This window comes from Bactrocera dorsalis, chromosome 2 (genome assembly GCF_023373825.1).
Source record: "Bactrocera dorsalis isolate Fly_Bdor chromosome 2, ASM2337382v1, whole genome shotgun sequence".
Lineage (NCBI taxonomy): Eukaryota > Metazoa > Arthropoda > Insecta > Diptera > Tephritidae > Bactrocera > Bactrocera dorsalis.
The window spans coordinates 51,466,596-51,486,231 of NC_064304.1; the positions used below are offsets into that span (position 1 = coordinate 51,466,596).

The following is a 19,636-nucleotide window of genomic DNA, read 5'->3' on the forward strand; positions in this document are numbered from 1 at the left end:
ATATGAATATGAATATTAGTTAGTACGCTAGATTATGGTTAATTAACGAAAAACCCTGATGATATTATTTATTTTTACTCAATTAATTGAATTAAAATTTAATATGTAGAAATATAACGTTTTCCAGTCTATGTTATCTGCGAAATGAGGAACTCTCAAGTTGAAATAATTTTGCAATGGATATAAAAAGTGCAGTTGTTAAACTGAATATACTGGTTTTTTGGCATAATACGTTAACTATCTTCTGAAATGTTTGCCTTTCACAAATTTACCATTGATCTTCTTATAAGCTACATTGGGCTAGCGAGAAAAAAAGCAAATTCTTGGCTTTCTTTTACAAACAGAAATTTTTGTTTTGTCATATGATAAAATATGAGAGCAGCTACGCTGTTACTTCCTCGGGCGGCCAGGTAGAATCTCAGCAGGGAAACCACAAATATTTGTTCGCAAATATTTTGATGCATTGTATTCCATACGTAAAATGCAGGTTACCTCTTAGCCAATTTTTTGTACTTGTTATGGAATTGTGTAACGCATCGGTGAATGTCAAGAAGAAAGGTCCGGTGAAAGTTGTAGAAATGTATATTATCAAATAAATCAAAAAAATGGAAATTAGCATTTCCATTAAAAAAGAGAAAATATATGGTAAAATACTGAAGCACCTGTGGCGCATCCAAAATGTTGGTTCACTTTAAATTTCCAGCTCATTTGTTACAGGTAGACATCAAATATACCAACTTGTCATAAATCAAATGTATCGCAAATTTCTGAAAAACACATGAATGCAAATCTATGTATTTTGGTAGCATAATTTCACGCTGACTACCGTGTATTCGTTTCCTAAGCATGACTAAATTTTGTTTGTTATTTAGAGATATTAGAAGTTTCACAGGAAAATTCTTAACAAACAAACGGGAATTGAAAGAAAAATGTTGTAATTCTTCATAAAAAACATTTAAGCAACAATTTGACTATTTCAATGTATTGTAGCGTAGTCCCCAACTCTCTTTTACGATTTTGCAAATGTTTCATGGTATTCTTGTGACTTCAGTGTTATGTCGAATCATGTTTGGTAGGCTTTGATGGCCATTTCATTATTGGTAATATGCGCATAGCTTTGAGTTTTACCTTTTGTAAACTTGAACGCCATTATAATTTCATCTATACTACTTTGTAAGAATGTCATACCATTCCCCAACTACTTGGCATAAACCGGCTCCTTTTGCGACTATGCATGTGTCCCGTTCGGCTCTTACGATTTCTTGTTTTTTGCTTCCTTTGGGTTCCATATATCACTTTAAATTGGTCAAAATTGTTCAGCACATTACTTGAATTGGTCAACATTTTCACCACAAAAAACTTCCCGACTCTACACAAAAAGTCTCACACAATTCATATGGCATGTCGTCGCATTCAATACACATAACCCGAAAAGAGAAAAACAAATAACATATGAATGCAACATTAACCGCGAAAGGACAATACTGATGGCTATGACGACATAAAGTTGCAACAGTACGGAAAACAGCAGAAACCAATTTAAAGCCACCAAGAAGCAGCACATACATACATCAAACGAATATATAAAATGGTCAGCAATAACAAAGCTAAACAAATACAGTATCAAAAGCACATGGAGCAAACAGTACGAGTCGCCACAAGTGACTGACGTGCATTAAACTGCAACAAGTTCCGCGTTTGCAGACGCAAAAGAAATGTTTTTTCTCAGTGCCATTGTGAAACGGAAAATGTGCTGGCGAAGCTACAACACATCGTTAAGTATGAAATTCTTAAAATGGAATTTTAAATCATTAAATGCGGACAAAACAGTAATAAGACTAAAAAAGTCAGTTTTTACCGTAAAAAAACAAGGTTGAAAAGACAAATAAAATAAATAAAGTTGCTTGGGTAATCAACCAAGTCTTTAAATATTCGCGTGCATAAATTTTTTTTAGAAAATGCGAGGTAAAAGGAGCAAAAAGTGTCATCGAGAAGACGATACCGACAACTTTATGAATCCTCTGCTATCTAGCTATGTTTAGAATTGCAATGGCTTTGAAGTGACCTGGAAATAAATAAAGTTCCTAGACCATTAAAAACTAACTAAGTGATTCTAAGAAAATTACGTTTAAATTGCATCCTTCTATATCCTCAACACAATATTAATTAATCGATAGTACTAAAATAATATAAAGTTATAAAGAGTCATATTCAAAACTCAATGCGATTCTTCCAAACTTTTAGATACAGTAAACCCGCCAGCATTGGAATCTTGGTCTGCTACTTTTTTGTTGTTTTATGACTGATTTAAGGAATTAAAGATGATAGTAAACTTCCGAAGGGGATCAAGAAGTATATATCCAATTACAAAAAAATAAGTTTTTTTAATTGCGGCGAACAATAAGTGGATTGATATGCTCATTTTCCTTTTTCCTAGAATATGTAGGAAATTTTGATTTGAATGATTTATACTATATGCTCTAAAATGGAATCTGAAAAGTGTAAAGGAAATAAAGGTAGAAACTCAAAAGAGGCAAACACGAAGACGCCGTGTTCGTTTAGCTCACACAAGTAAAATAAAAAAGAAAATAGAAATTAAGACAACCTATGAATACAACTTTTTGTAAGCCAAAAAAATGTTGGTTGAAAATGTAAATATTTTGCTGCGCGGGTGACGGTGCAGCATAAAGTGGTAAGTTGCAACAATCTGGCGATTTGCATCCCAAGCGCACGTTTAACATGTTGTAGCATGGTACATGCAACACGAGTAAAAATGGCAACTAACAGCATGTGCCACGAAAATACAAAATAAAAACAAAAACATGCCGGGACGTTGTAAAAATCAACGACGATGCAATGTTCATTTATGGCATAGAAAATCACATGTAAATAAATTTCTAAAGTCCCAACAAAAAAGAATAAGGTCTTTGGGTATGGGCTATTATGTGAACGGCGACGCAATCGATACGATTAATGTGTAACCGAATGCGGGTATGTGGCAATGACTGGTTTCGCACTACATACATACAAGTATGTATGTATGAGACGTTGCGCTTATATGAGCATTTGCACTGTTGCTTGCTAATTCAAATAGAAGCTGCGCTTGTTCAATAATCTCTTTGTATCACCGCATTCAAGCTGCGGGCCTCCAGGTCATATGGGTTGTGCAGGAATTGGGCACATTGCATGTGCGCGAGCTTGGCCCATAAGACATTGGTCGGGCATTCAAGATGAATAAGAAGACGAATTTTACTTATAAACCTTAGGCAAAGTCTCTAAAGAATTTTACTACCATATATGGTATACATTGAAAAAAAATGTATATTAGAGTTACATATATTTACTCTGAATTTAGGAAAAATACTTCAGGACAATAGAGGTTATGTAAGAGAACAAAAAATGCATAGGTTTGAAGAAAGCAAAATTTTTCATTGAAATATATTCATATTTCGAATATAGTAAAATTGCAATATTTTTAAAAAATATCGTTAAGTAATTTCAACGAAATTATTTAATTTTATTAAAAATAATAAAATTAAAAAATATTATTCCTTTTGAATTTGAATTTTTTTCTTCTTTACTGGCGTAGACACCGCTTACGCGATTATAGCCGAGTCAACAACAGCGCGCCAGTCGTTTCTTCTCTTCGCTACGTGGCGCCAATTGGATATTCCAAGCGAGGCCAGGTCCTTCTCCAACTGGTCCTTCCACCGGAGTGGAGGTCTTCCTCTTCCTCTGCTTCCCGCGGCGGGTACTGCGTCGAATACTTTCAGAGCTGGAGTGTTTTCATCCATCCGGACAACATGACCTAGCCAGCGTAGCCACTGTCTTTTAACTTGCTGAACTATGTCAATGTCGTCGTATATCTCGTACAGCTCATCGTTCCATCGAATGCGATATTCGCCGTGGCCAACGCGCAAAGGACCATAAATCTTTCGCAGAACTTTTCTCTCGAAAACTCGCAACGTCGACTCATCGGTTGTTGTCATCGTCCAAGCCTCTGCACCATATAGCAGGACGGGAATTATGAGCGACTTATAGAGTTTGGTTTTTGTTCGTCGAGAGAAGACTTTACTTTTCAATTGCCTACTCAGTCCGAAGTAGCACCTGTTGGCAAGAGTAATCCTGCGTTGGATTTCCATGCTGACATTGTTGGTGGTGTTTACGCTGGTTCCAAGATAGACGAAATTATCTACAACTTCAAAGTTATGACTGTCAACAGTTACGTGAGAGCCAAGTCGCGAGTGCGACAACTGTTTGTTTGACGACAGGAGATATTTCGTCTTGCCCTCGTTCACTGTCAGACCCATTTGCGTTGCTTCCTTGTTCAGTCTGGAGAAAGTAGACCTAACGGCGCGGGTGTTGAGACCGATGATATCAATATCATCGGCATTCGCCAGCAGCTGTACACTCTTATAAAAGATTGTACCTGCTCGATTCAGTTCTGCAGCTCTAATAATTTCTCCAGCAGCAGATTGAAAAAGTCGCACGATAGGGAGTCGCCTTGTCTGAAACCTCGTTTGGTATCGAACGGCTCGGAGAGGTCCTTCCCGATCCTGACGGAGCTTTTCGTGTTGCTCAAGTAACACTTCACTAATTCGGTTCTACATATTCGTTTTGTATTAAATTAATTCCATATTTAACTTTCGTTAGAATACATTTATTCATACAATAAGAAAATGGTTGTGAAAAAAAATGAATAAAATTAGATAAAAAACAAAGATTATACCGTCAATGTAAAATTTATTATCATGCGGTAAGTAGCGCGGACACTTTCAGAATTTCCTTTATCTTGAAAAACCCTGCTGTTGGAACGGGACATTTTTATGTACATATTTCAAACACCGTAAGTCAGGGGCAAAAATATATATATTTTCGTAATCTGGACATCCTCCATTTCCTTTAACTCCGTTAACGCGGGATGCTATTTTAAAATTTACCCTGCGTTTCTAAGTATTTGAAGTTTAACAAATCCACAATATTTTTTTTCTGATTTAACGGTTTTTATTTCTCCCGGTGCAAGCATATATTTATAAATATATAGGTCTATACAATGGAAGCATTTGTTGCTGGCTTTACGTCCATTGTTTTTGTCTCCAGATGCTCAAATGTCATCGAACTCACGGTATGATGAGGTGATGTCTCTGTGAGCATAAAATCCAACAAGAAATAGTCTTGCAACAATTGCAGAATGTGAATACATTGACTTTGCTGTGCATGAGAAATGAACCACCACTCAGTCGAAGTGCCTGGAAAATATATTGAAATATATTTTTCTTTTCATAACATTTAAAATCTTGTACACTTTTAATTTTGGGTAAAATTTTGTATATATTTTCGTCAAAATGAAGTTCTGCTTAAGGTATAAATTCACACTGATTTGAACGCTATAATAAAATATATGCTATATAAATATATACATATATACAGAAATATTGCCAAAACGCAAAAAGTTTTTTGCAATTTCGGGAAAGCTATTTCAGCCACCGTGTTATATTTCAGAAGAATAGGATGACAACTTAAAAGCAACAACATCAAACACGATTCTGTATTTAACTGCTGATTGTTGTCGGCTGCACGAATAATAAGTCTAAGTAAAGGAAATTTTGAAACGGCAATCTTTCGGCAAAGAAAACTGTGCACTACTATCTATGCTGCACTAACCAAGCAATATTCACTCACGACGCGAACCGTGTCATTTGACATAGCTACTGCAACAAACATTAAAAGTGGAGCTATTTTGCATATTCGTTTGCTCTAAAAAGGCGCAATCAGACGACATGGTAAGCGTTTGTACATATGTCAGCTGGAAGGACTGCACCTGTATAAATAGCAAAGAGAGGAGGAAGCCCTATTTATGCGTTTTTAAGTTCTCGAAGAAAAATTACTTTTGTTTTCCGTGTAATGCTGCATTAATCACACCTTAAAAACCTATGTACCTACAACATCTTAGTTCCCTCTCTACTTATATATTGGTATAAATAGCAGAATATATACTTGTTGCTGGATACTTCCGAATTCGCATAATATATTCCCGAAGAGTTGCATTTGGCAAAAGGCGCCTGCACATTTTCTACAAATATTTAGAAGGAACGAGGCATTGCCATCTAATACCAACGAATATATTTGCCTGTCCAAAGAAAATGTGTAATAACTCAACTGTACTTTGTCTGAATTTTGTATATTTACTACGAGAGAAGAGCAAGTTGGTTGTATTGCTGCTATAGTAGTTGCAAAGTCGTCTGGTTGCCACGATTATGTATGTGACCGAAATTTATAGAAAATTTTAATTGTATACGAACTACATCTCAACAGAATTCGAGCACCACACATATATGTGTATACTTAATTTTACGAATATACTTACATATAAAATGGGAAACATAATGTCGTTGAGCTAAAATAGATACAAAAAGCAAAATATTTCTGTCGTTTTTCGAAACCCTATAGTGAATTGTACTATCTCAACAAGTATAAGGGTTGTTTCCAAAAAATTGACTACTAATATAATTATTATATATACATAAGTATATTTATTTATACTACTATTAAACGTGGTAAGCCAAATATTTTTGAACGCAAACATGTTACGTCGTATGGGTGAGGACGTCTACTTAACTTCTGGGTAAATGATGTTATTCAAATAATTTGCTTTCACAACAGTAATATTTAGATCCCAAAGAGCAGAAAATTGCCTTATACTAAACCTAAGGTAAAAAGTTAATCGTTCTGCACTTAAGTAAAGCTTATTTACAAGCAGCATAACTAAACCTTGCAATTAGCTAAGCACTTGGCTTGCTAAAAACTACAACGATTAAAACTAAATAAAACATATTAAGCCAGTCTGCAAATCCTTCTGGCATCTACGACAGTCAACGTAGATATAAACTCATGATAAGTGGGAAAGACACTCTAGCTTCTTATGCTTACACATGTATATGACATGACATTTTCTTTAATTGTATGTAATTGTATGAGTTCGTGTATGAACTAGGTTTGAAGCTTTGTTCTCTAATCATTAAAGGTAATCGACAGATTTTTTTTTTTTAAAAACACGTATAAATTTACAATTACATTATGTCTGGACTTGAAACGTAACACTTTCGATTGAAGCGAATAACATTAATAGAGTTTCATTTTTATAAAACAGCTTTTAACTATTGGGAGAGAACCATCAACATTGTTTCAGGCTGACCATGGTGACAAAACGTCTCAATCGGGTTATTACTGGTCCCCTCAGAAAATTCAAGTATAAAGTTATAAGATTGTCGAAGATCGTTTCCAATTGATTCTTCTATGATTTTGGCAAACTATGAAAATAACTATTCGCTAAAAAAAATTATTCCTTGAATATGTGTGTGAATGCCCCTTTCGTGTTGAAATTGTATCACAAATAAAATTTATTCTTCTAACCATTCGCTAAAAAAATGTATTCCTTGAAAATGTGGGTGAATGCCCTTTTCGTGTTGAAATTGTATCACAAATAAAATGTTTTTACTTTTAATTAAACTTTTTCTTCCAGTTTTCAATCTTAAATATTTGCCTATTATGACTCAACTTGTGCTGTTGTAGTTTTATTTAATACCTTTGCTTTAGCTTTCTTCGTACAGATGACATAAAAGCTATTCATTTTTTTAGCACCACTAAATTTAAATTTGTTTATTCGAAATGACAAAATGTCTGCCAGCACCTCATCTGTGTAAGCTGTAAATAGAATTGAATTTTAAATTTGCATAGTCTTCAATTGACTGACTGACTTGCGCGTTGTCTTTTGCCAGCCAAAAATCTAGTAACACAAATGTTCTCCCTGCATACCTCCACTTCCCTTATCCTCACATTCCATGTATTCCATTTTATTACTCCCTTAAGCGCGAATATGTGATATGAATAAATCCATCAGTCGTTTCATAACATAAAAAATTCCCTCACACCTTCATCTGCTATCCTTCGCCAATTGCTATACCGTTCCAAGTTTCCTTCGAGAACGAAATTTCAGTTTGCGTTTTATGGAGATTCTTTATTCCCTTGCAACATGTTGCTGCAGGGTATAATAGTTTTCTTCCCATAACGGTTGTACGTATCAACTAAAATTAATCGAGATAGATATAAGGTTATGTATATAAATTATCAGGCTGAAATCCGTGTGACTGTCCGTCCGCCTGTGCAACTGTAACAATGAAAATATCTTGATGAAACTTTGTATAAGCGTTCCCTAGTAAAAAAAAGTACAAGTTCGTAGATGGGAGTAATCGGGTTACTGCTATGACCACGAAACGTCATTCATTGAAAACGTATAAAGTACTATAACTAAGTACTAGAATAAGATACACAAGTCGAATTTGGCACAGGGGTTCGCATTAGCTGGGGTTACCTATGGGCTCTAATAGGTTTAATGTACATATCTCCTAGACCACTAAATTTACAATAGCTAAATTCACTCAGGATAAATCCGTTAGGCACCCCTACCGGCACTGTAGAAATGGTTCAAATCGAAAGATATCCCCGTCCACTCCCGATATAACGCTACTGTTGAAAACTACTAAAAGTGCTGTAAATTAATAACTAAATACGACAGAGACATAACAAACAACCCTTATGTACCTGAGAGAATTTCCCCGGTTTTAATCCGTGCAAATTGCTAAGTGTTTGAGATGTTCGGAATCACCCGAACTTAGCACTTCCCTACTTATTTTTTAGTAGCTTTCAGTTCAAAGTGTCATATCAAGTTGACAGTTCTGTGGGGCGTGTTGACAATTCTTACTACACACTTCATTGCATATGCAAATGCGCCACAGAAATGACTGCGACTAGCCACCAGCCTGCAGACATCATACTTTACAACTACATACACGCGCCATACTATTTAAAAACTATGTATGCATATAAAGGGTAACTTTAAACTGTCACAATGAAGTCCTGTATATGGGTTTGAATATGGAATAGAAAAAATAACTATTCAAGTTACCAAAACTTTCAAACAAATGGAAATTAGCAATATTTTGCATTTTGCCGAAGCTAAATTCGAACAAATTTTTCTTTTTAGCTGAATCTTTTTAGTTTAGAGGTTGAAACTATTAAATTTAAATGAATACTAGTTATAGTTTACTTCTCATTGTTAAATACATTTAATTTTCATAACTTCTAGCAGATATATAAAGCCTGTCAAAGATCAGACAAAACAAAAATTATTTTGTTAAAACCTATTAGGCAGTGAAACAATAATTATGTATGAAATACTTTAAACACCAAGTCTTGTATATACGAGGTGTGTTCAAAAACACAAAATTCGCGATACTTTTTGAACACACCTCGTATACATTCAAAGTCTGGTATACAATGGAAACAATTATGTTATCATTACATATTACTATGTCTGTAAAGTCCTGAAAATATGAATATATCCTGATTGACGGGAAAAAATTTGAAATTCTTCAAAATCCACTCGAAACCATTATATTTAAGTATATATATATATATGTAGTATGTACATATGTACATATACATATATGATATAAATATCAATTTAAGTACTTAAAAAACTATTATATTTTGTCGGGCGCCGAACCGTACATGATAAAAAATGATACCAAGTTTCACAGGAATTGGAGCCGAATGGAATTAAATACTGACATATGGAAAACTGGCTGTAAAGTATTTTCCTCTATAATGTGTTCGGATTACTCTCTGACAGCCGCACAGTGTCACGAAATTCAATACTTTGATATGCTTGATTTATACAAAATGGCATTCAACGGCTGGAATATTACGAAACTAACAACAGACTAAAATGTCATTTCATAGTGCTGCCATGATGGCAATGTGTAACAAAGTGGCGGCGAAGTGGAGCACATGTCAGTTTATACGCATGTGTAATATACAAAAAGGAACAAAAAACAACCGCTGTTCATATTCTCGGAATCGCTAAGATTTAACATCTGTCCGCGTACTACGCATATTCAACATAAAGAATTCACTGGCTTGTATGTCTATCTTATCTATTACAAAAGACAGTCGTGCAAGCCAAACAAGAACGACAGAATCACTTTGGCTGAAAATTAGTGTGAATGTAGATTAGAATCAGAAGGGGAGATGGACATAGAACACCCATTCCTGTGGTTAGTGATTTAAAACGTTGTTAAACGCATTTTTGTACTGGTATGGTCCTGAACTAAATAATAACAAATAAAGAAGGGCTAAGTTCGGTTGGTACATTTTATACTTTTGCAACTGACGAAGATCAAAGCTGGCTAAAATTTTAAAAAGTGTAGCGAAAGGGTTCAACTTTATTGTTCGATGCAATTTTGAATGGAGTACTATAATCAAATTTGGTAAATTATTTTGAAGGTCATAGATTCTGTTAGTTTTATTCCTATATTTTACTCCCCTTCATCAACTTCCAATAAGATATTTAGTATGTACAAGGTAAATACTGAAGAGGCTAAATTTAATATATTGAGTTGGTATGAAAACCGTACACCATAGGATCGTAATTGATTTTATTAGGGTGATATGAGTTTTCATTTTTATTGAGCGCCAAACCATTGACATAGTTTCATAACTTTAAAGAAAACGTCTCCATTTACTTTCATTAAAATACGACATTTTAAGTCAGGTGGGAAGACGGAAAGCGTAAATTGGCGTATATTGAGGGTATAGAAGGGGATGAACTGATGGCATTAACGTGAACACTGCACAGGTATTCCTGAAAGCGTGTATTGAAGCAATTTTTTAAATACATAAATAATTAAAAATACTATAACGGTACTTCGTAACATGTATTTGAAATAGTGATAGGTGACGAGTGGTGGATTTATACGCATGAGACCGAAAGTAGACAGCAGTCGACAGTATGTGTCTTTCAAAATTATCCAAATTCAACAAAACTTGGTCGCATACGAATCACTTCAAGCATATGGTTGCTTATTTTAGTATAAAAACTGGAATTGTCGTTACTATACCACTAAGAAAACTCATAACAGTAAATTTTGCCAGTTGTCTTTCAAAAATCAGGAAAATCAACCGCCTCAGTTTTTACCACGTCAATGGTGTCACCGAATGACTATATTTCATTCCTGTACAGAAAATATAAAAGCGGTTGGTGCGTTCTGAATGCATGTTTTGGGGAAACTTCAATCAGAGTGGGGAAAGTGCTTCGACATTTGGTTAAACATATGTAAAAGTGTGTAGATTAGAACTTGTTTTTTTTCTTCAAATATAAAAAAAAACACCAATGCGTTAGTAAAACACGCTTTCGAATTTTTATTGAGACACATTAGTCGATATAAAAACATCTGTAATTTCGAAAGTATTTGTAATATGTATCCGAAGGCTCAGGAAAGTACTGACTATTCAGCCCATTTTTGATATTCAGACATACTATTATCAGGGAAGGATTCTCTCCAAATTCAATTATATGGTATATTTCACAAGGTGGCATACTGCTAAGGTATTTTTAAGGAAAAGTTTTATCCCGCTGCATTAATTTGTACTTTATCCGTATACTGGAATATAAAAAGATCAGATGGAAATTAAAATTGTTTTGTATTGGAGGTAGGCGTGGCTGTAGTCCGGACAGACGTCCCCCGGATTTTATCTTATCTTGTCATCATTATCATTTACATATACATAACCCGTTATCTAACTCCATTATTTTTATTTAATACAAACAACCGTTAACTAAACAAAACTATTTTCTCTGCAGCAACACGTTGCAGTAGTATAAATATTAATTACATGGGAAAAAAAAACTCGTACAGTATTCGGGTTACATTAGATGCCACAAATGTAGATGTTGACGTAATTAATTCCCAAATACAACAGTTATTACCAGACAATCTGATGTAGTTTCAATTCATTACTCTTCTTGATGAAATTCAAAATATGACTTTTTAATTCTTATCTTCGGTTGGAAATTGGTTCACCTTTTATTCTACAGCGTCATTTGACTCCACTTCTTTTATGCAATGGTACACGTTTGATAATTAAAAAGTTCTCAAGAAATCTAATGGATGCAACCATTTTGATTGGAATTTGGAGTAACGGGTCTACTGCCACGTGCTCCAATGATACTGCCAGAATATATAATTATGAAGGCTACATTTCTGTACAGCATTGTGGGAAAACTATGGAATCTATTTAAGCTGAACCAAGAGTATAGTTCAACGAATGGAGCTGAATTAAATTTAATTTTAAAATGTTTATATATAACCTCGTGGCAAAAAATGTTATGTTTTCTCTAAATCCATAAACAATTTATTACATATATAAGGTCATACATGCGTTTGTAGTAAGTAAACCTATCCTCATAAATAAAGCCGACTATCATCCAGTTGTTTAGCTTTTGGTTTCTTACTCAAACTATGGCTGTAAGTCAAATTGTGAGAAAATCGGAAACGGAAATGTCGAGCAGACACCTTTAACTTCTTGTTTATTTCTCCGGCATATTGCATACCTAATTTCTGCAGAGTGTTTATGACCTGTCAAGAAGTTTGGTGATTTGCGTTGTTAATTTTAATAATGAAATATATGATATTCTATGGCTTGTTGAAAGAGCAAGCATGCACACTTCTGTTGGAAAAATAGGTTGTCAGTTTATAATACGCAAGAGAGAAAACGTCATTTTTAATGACATATATGAAGTGTGCCACTACATATTTCATGACCTGTTCATTATCCAACTATTTATCACTTTAATTCCTTCTAAATATATACGATATTCCAGGTGAAATTCGCAAAGACTAGGTCTAGCTATGAAATATATGGTAATTTCATACATTATAAAAAGCAACGTTCCCAGTTTAGAGAAGAGTTGCAAATGTGACTGCCAATTAAAGTTGGATGATGCACGTAGGTGAAACTGTAGCGAAGAAATATAATATGAAACTCGTTACAGGCGGATAGACAACCACAAGATGTATGTATGTATATGCATATAATACAATACAAATACAGTTTGGATTTCTGCGTACACCCATAAGCTGTTTTATCAAGGATAATAATTTATTCTCAAAAGCGGATTTTTTGTCTAATTGAAAATGTATATAAATGGGGAGTGGGCGTGGTTGTCATCCATACCAGCAACATCAACGAATGCAATAAGATCAGCCAAATTGGCGTACTCAACAACTGTTTTAATAATATGAAGGTGTCCCTCACTTTTTACACAACAAGAAAGATGGAATGTACTTATACTTTCGCGAAATAATCATATCTAAGTCTCCAATAAGAATTGATGCCACCATTACAAAATTTTCATTATGCACTTATGGAAATTTGAAAATTATATTTATTTTATTCAAAGTTGAAATTTTTAACTTTTTTCATTCCAAAATTTCACAAATTACCAGAATTGTTGCAAAGTTTGCCATTGGGAACGTCATTAAATAGGACGAGCAATATGCATATTCTTTTGTCTTGTGTTTCAGCTGGCCACATCACACAAAATATTCATTGAAGTGTTTGTTAATAAACAATAGCGCAAAAAAATTGAAACAAAGAATTGCTGTGGAGTCACAGATATTGTTTATGAGGCTAACCTCGTAAACTAACTGCTGTTGTTTTAATTGTGAGCTGCTGTCTGCAAAGTGCATTTTAATTAAAGCAGACCTTTGGGAAGCTTTAATGGATACCAACGAGAGCAGAGTGTGTGTGTGTTAGAGTGGTGAACGATAAATAAAGTACGTAAAGTACGTATCATCATAATACTTTGAAACTGAACTGGACGCGCAATCAGCAACAAAAGAGGCATTATGCATTGTCAATACTCGTGGTACAAAGGACGAGTAGCAGTTTTGTTATATGAGTATTTACAATTTTTTGATAAGCTTGATAAATTTGATTAAAATGTGTTAGTGCAAAAGTGTTCGCAATATTTCGCTTTAACAGCAATGGCATTTTATGTGTGATGTACATTCATTGAAAAGGATTTCAAAGAAGATGATTGAGATATTTTTCTTCATTTAAAATGTATGCAATGTAAACAATAACCAAAAATCATAAAACTCTTTATAAAATATATGACGTCACTTTTTATTAATTTTTGTTGATATGTGTTCTTAGTTTTTTTCTTATTTTTTTATATATATATATATATAGTGTAATGTACTTATTATAAACAAGTTAGGACGAACTAAGTTCTGGTGTAACCGAACATTTCATACTCTTGCAGCTTACAAGGATCAACGCTGGAAAAATACCTTTACATTACTTCATATAAAAAAAAATTTGCAAAAGAATTCAAAATGCAGCCATGTTCGAGGAAATCGTGAATGAATGACAATCAAATCTTATTAAGTTATAACAGTTGTTGTTTTGCACTGTAACTTGAAGATGTTAAGTTGTTAGTTGTTAGGCACGGGGATAAGTGATTTCTCATAAAGTATGCCCAAATTGTTTGCTATTGTAATGTTGTCGTTATGAAGCATGGCCTTGTTGGATAGTCTTTATTTATTAGCAAACTCACCGCTTTTATGGTAGGAAAAATTACTGCTCTTTTTGCAACTAATACTTTATTTTTTCCAATTTCTGGCTTCTTGTTGCGAATGGGCAATTATAAAAACAGGTTACATTATCACAAAGTTTTAACGGTCGCTTTTAACGTTTTTCTAGCCTCTCACTCTGTCTTATTCAACAAGTTTACTTGTTTGCTAAACTGCGACAAAAAGAATGCACTTAACTTTTTTTGCTTTGGTTTCCCCTTTTCATAAATAATTGTAAACGATTTTTTATTATTGCTATGGCTGACTTTCGCATTGTTGTTTTCACTGCGGTAGTTTTCTTTGCGGCTACACTGCTAGCATATCTTTGAATGTTGACAGCATTTTTGTGATTAGCTGATTTATTGCAAGCAAAACGATGACAAATAAATTGCATTTAATTAAAAAAACTAACAGCGAATGAAAACACGAGACAGCGAATGGGTGCAAAATTGTTGTGTTGCATATAGCAAACCAGCTATGAACCTAAAACTTTGCCAACAATACCCAAAGCTTGCTGCCATTCATTCTGTTGTCTTACCACTTGTGGTACTCGTTTTGCTGTCTCACCACTTTTGGTATTTGTGGCAACGCAACCGCATTTATGACCAGTCAGTGCACTTGGCCTTCTGTGTTAGCACAAGCATACGTTTAAGCGGACTTTCGCGACATTACAATTTTTATGATTTGGCATAAATTGGCATTAATTCAATTAAATAGGCATAAATTCCATAGCTTGACGTTGTAGCATAGTCGGTAATGGGCGTCCAATTGGCGGCTGTTGGAAAACCTGACATCGCAAGAAAACATTTTATTTCAATAATTATATTTTGTAAGTGGTCACATTTAACTTTGGTTTCAAGACGTATTCCCATGTACAGGCTAAGGGTGCCTGCAGAGTGGACACTGAAAGCTGAGCCTAGCATTTGTGCTCATTTCGCGGGCATCCTAAGAATGCATGCAGCTAATATTTACCAGTTGAAATATCAAATTTTGTAGTGTTAGATATAAACGAAAAATCGGAAATATGCGAATGGATGAATTCTGTGTGCGGACGATGATGCATGCTACATAATATAAAAATATCTTACACTTAAACAAACACTTCGCGTTGAGGCTGATTTTGGTAACATATCCCTTAAAGGAGCACTGCCATAGCATTCATAGCAGCTGAAATCATCGGCACATAACAGACAAATAGCAGCAGTTACTAACTCCGTTAGCTGCATAAATGAATGTCGTTGTACTGGAAGGTGCTGAATCAGAGCGCCACAATTGCCACTACGCATCCGCCGCATACACAACTGTTTTCATTCATGTAATTCAAACTAATTAAAATTCAAAGCCATAAACAGATTTTGCCAATAAAACTTTTACACACAAAACACTTTCGACAACGCCAATAACAAGATTATAGCAACAATACTCGTATCAAGAGAATGCGAGCGACAACGGAGTTTCGACAAGGCTGGTAACGGGAGACGCGAGACGAAAGAAAACTAGAAGAATGAAAATTTGACTTAAGTCTCTTAAACTTCACCCGCCATATCGCACTTTGCCACATCCGATTGGCAATACAGGGTCTTAATCCTGCAGTTGGATTCTAGTCATAATAGAAAGCGACGCCAAAAGATTTGGAGTCACGGCAGAAGAATGCCAACTGAAGTAAAAGAGGAATGAGATGAAATTTTGCATTTGAGCGCACAATATTCAGTCATGTGATCATATGTTGGGGAGTGAGAGTGCTAAGCATAGATAGAATTCAGCAACACATGCCCGCTAAGAATGATGAAGAAGGATGCAGAAGATGCCGCTAGAGAAATAATAGCATCTAACACAGAATCAAGACACTCAGCCTTGTGCAGAATAAATATACACACTAGAAGTAATCCAACTCTGCCATAGCTCTGAAACCTTTTACATGTTGAAATGGGACATGTCAAGCAGGCGGGCTTAATTGTAGTTGCCGCATGAGTTATAAAAAGTAGGGTGGAAGGTTTAACTTTGTTGTGTCAACTGTGATAAAATGAAAATTTGCACATGAGCCATAAATATGGATTCTCCCAAGGATAATTTATAAAAGTTTTCATAAATGTTTTATTTCATATTTTTGCATGTTCATATTTCAAATGTTAGTAAATCTGCAAGTATGTGTATTTGCTCGTATCAGCTAAAGCAGACAAGTAGGCTTATACTGGAATGTGAGATGGGCACCTCTAAAATAAAAGTATTGCATTAGCAATTCTTTTCACTAATTCGATAAAGCTGGAAAATTTAAAGTATGCTCCGTCGGTGCAAATATAAAAAGAGAATTTTACAATCTGAGAAAAAAATCTTTGCATAAGTAAACTAAACTAGTTTCAGAATCATTACAAATAAAAACAGCTAATCAATAAACAGTACTCAAAATGTGCAGTTGTGATTTTTAATGTTAAAACGGCATTTAATTTTAACTATATTTAAAAATTAATTATTAATTACTTAATAATATTTAATCATATACAAACCCTTGCTCTATAATATTGGGTTATTCAACGACGCTAAATTATGAATTTATTTAAAATTAAATAACACAAATCCTACTACTCATTTAAACTTTTATTTAAATATTAAATAGAGGAAGAGAAATGGTTTGCAGACCCACAACTATCGACAATAACTTCAAGCTCATGATGATTTGTTATTAGCACTTCATACTTGTTGAAAACTCAAGTTTCTTAGACAATTGTCCGAAAATGTTATCACATGATCTGACATTTCAACTGATTATAGAATGGAGAAAACGAAAAGTTAATATCCCTATTTTGCTTTACAACTCCACTCACTGGATTTTGTTTACGAACTATATCCAATTTCAGTCAAAAAATTTTAAAATAATGATTAAAGAGGAGCAAATTAGAATTAGTGAAAAGTATCGACGCCTTAAGTTTTGCAACATTTCCCATAATCCCTAAATTAAATTTTTACTACTTCGTATTTTGGGTTTTTTTTTTTACCTCGCGCTCAACAATTTTTTTTCTATAAGACTTAAAACTATTTCTTCATTTATATTTGATGTCTTTGCTGAGCTATTCGTTTAAAATTACAGGAATACAACGAATACGTATCCATTCGTCTGCACAAACATATTAACCATATTTGCTCATTCGTCTAGCTTTTTGCATTAATGTAAATATTTAGAAGTCATGTTGCTATAACTATCAAAGAGTGGGGTCTGGATGAACGGATTTTACCGTTAGTTATGCAGCCTTTATTGCCGGTTGATTATTCAAACAATGGCAAAACGTCGAGGAAGTGGAAAAACAAAAGACAGAACAATCGACAGGCACCACTGTAAAAACGACCTCCACCAAAGCAGACTGATAGACAATGTGATTGACAAAAACTCCTCTTGAAGTAAAAGATATATGTATGCATGTGTATGAGTGGGTTTGTTAGGCTCACTTTCAGTGAACCCTCACAAGCGCTGTCGGCACCACATATTGGCCATGTTAGGCATTTAAAGTCGCGTGAAGTTTTTTATTTTGCGGTTGTCGTTATACAAACATATTGATGTTATATCCACTTGTGAATGCGGTTTCTTATTCAATTTTCTTCTCTTTAAATGGTTACTTCGTCTGCGGAAACGTTTGCATAAGAAATATGTCGAATAATTTTATTTGCTTAGTTTAGTACCCGGCAGCGTGCAAACGTATTTCAGATGGGTGATATTCTGCAGTGGCAGCAATTATAGTGATGTGGTTAAAATGGAAACTACTTTGAAATTTAGATGTAAACGAGTTTCTTTTACCACTCCATTTTGATGGTTTGTACAACAATTCGATAATTTTAGCTCACACAGTTTATTCCTGGAATTTTTTACTTGCTATTTAGTTAGCTTGACTGCAATTCGTCGCCATTTCATTAGGCATTTGTCACGTATGTGGATTTTTAGCGATCGCTATAACGTTATAAAGTCAAAAGTAACTCCTGTAAACACTTGTCTTTATGTATTGGCTACATGAGCTACGCCTTCCCTCAACATCCAATCTTTCACAACCCCGAACCTTCTAACATACCACACCAATATAACCCATTCACGGAAACACCACATCGATAATTCATTAGTTATAATTATATTGGTAATGATAACATATTTGCCCGCCAATTTGTTGCATATACATAGCTCGATGTAGAATTCCTTATTTTATAAGCTCATTAAGTATCATGTTTTTCATAAGTTCATCGTTAGGATTTGGATTTATAGGAATAATTCATCTCAGCAAGTATGTGTTTATTATGACAATGATTAAGCTGAAAATAGAATAATGTGAACTTAATGAATATTTACATTTGTTCTACATCTTATCACTTGTTTCAACTAACCAACAACTATTGTAGTTCAGTTGTATTTTGGTGTACATTTTGATATGCATTCCCGCACACATGGGCATCGTTCAAAATTATTTAATAATGTCGAGTTTGGTTTTGGAATTAAAATTAAAACATAAGCCGTACCACACGTAAAATACTCTAACGAATTGTACGTAAAGATATTAAGAATAAAAGCATGACTAAACAATCGTATGTTTTTAACAAATCTTTCATAACCAAAATATAAAAAAACTTTTCCCACTGAAATACCATATACATATATATATATATATATATCTGTGCATACATGAGGCTATGTTGCTACAGCCTTGAATTTTTCATACAAAGAGTAACCTTGAAGCACATTGATTCATTGTATTATCTTAAAAAATGGTAAGCAAGTCTTGTAAAAAATGTCCTTAACATATGGTACTAAAGTACTTCTCAAACTAATGTAAAAAATATCAATAATGATTTGCAGTGCCAACATGTGCGCTAACATGTGTTAAACATTTTTTAAGTATATTGAATAAAATCACCGTTCAGAACGTCGTTGCTTGTGCGGCTATTAGAATAACGAATAATTTGAAATACTTGGTTCAAGGATAAAACCATGTGAAATCATTAAACAACACTGTTTTGGTGATTGTTAGTTTTTTTTTTGGTTTGCCTAACGCTTCGCCTTTTTAAAAGGTATTGTGCCGTACTTCCGCCTATCGTCATTTCACTAATCAGTGCTGAAGTAGCAGCAACAGTTGTTACTACCGCCACCCTACAACTCTCCGCGACCACCATAAACTCCACAATTT

The 19,636-nt window shown here is 34.2% G+C and overlaps 1 protein-coding gene across 5 annotated transcripts in view; it reads right to left on the reverse strand.

The window, feature by feature from the left end:
• Positions 1–19,636, reverse strand: part of LOC105226092 (homeotic protein ultrabithorax) — a 124,685-nt gene that overhangs the window by 43,587 nt on the left and 61,462 nt on the right. The gene's annotated exons all lie outside the window — the stretch shown is intronic.